The following is a 1,066-nucleotide window of genomic DNA, read 5'->3' on the forward strand; positions in this document are numbered from 1 at the left end:
AAGGAAAAGGAGGGAAGCAGGTGAAAATGTATAGTCAGGGATGGGGAAGTGGCAGAAATGGGGTAGCTGAAAAGAAAAAGGATAATACTTCACACTGAGTTAATGAACCAAAATTCTATTCTTGACCCTTTCAGGATTTCTCTATTATTCCCCCTTGAAAGGTATATAGCATTCTATTTGAGAACTTTATCTTCTTTTTTTATTTTAATTTAAAGTCCAACATATTTACAAGATAATGTTAGGTAATTACATCAAAGAAATGATGCAATTATATAAACAAGTTATTTTTATATATGACTGAATGGATAAAAGATAGATGGAATAGTTTTCTTACTCTCCTAGTCCTTACACCAGAAAAATCCCTTTTAATAAACCTCACTCTACTGCTTTTTAAAATTCCAGCACTTTCCTTCCTGCTCCTGGAACCAAATCCAATAACTCACAAGTCTACAATAGCTATTTCATAATAAGAATATATGAAGCCCAATCACTTATGTATTAATCATATAGATACTCAAAGCTACATTAAGTTAATCTCTGACCTTTTCTATAGGAAAAACCCAAACTCCTTTATGATTATATGCTGTTTCTCATCTCAATTTCCAGAAATCTTTGCAAAATTTGTTTCCCCAAGAGAAATACAGGGTTCAAATCTGTATAAGATTTTCTATAAAACTATATTAGGGTGACCATATAATTTACTGTCTAACCTAATAAGGACATTTTTGAGTGAAAGAGGACTCTGTTAATAATTTTGTCGGGACAGGAGGCAGAAATCATGACAGATATTCAAGCAGGACAGAAATCAGATATTCAAATTATAGTCCATTGGAGCTATAATCAATGCATAATAAAATTGTGAAGAATATCTTCTAGTTTCCAATGGAAACTCTGATGTTAAAGTTCCAACAATAAATGAAAGGGGAAAGGAGAAATAATTTGAAATAAGTAAAATACCATACCCCTCAAGAAAACAAACATTAAGGACCATGAAATTTAAATATTTATTTTTAAATCCCCCCAAAACATTGAAGTATGCTTACCCAGAAACAGTTTACAGGACTAA

The sequence above is a fragment of the Bison bison genome, unplaced genomic scaffold, assembly GCF_000754665.1.
Source record: "Bison bison bison isolate TAMUID 2011002044 unplaced genomic scaffold, Bison_UMD1.0 scf7180017852818, whole genome shotgun sequence".
NCBI classification, from domain to species: Eukaryota; Metazoa; Chordata; class Mammalia; order Artiodactyla; family Bovidae; genus Bison; species Bison bison.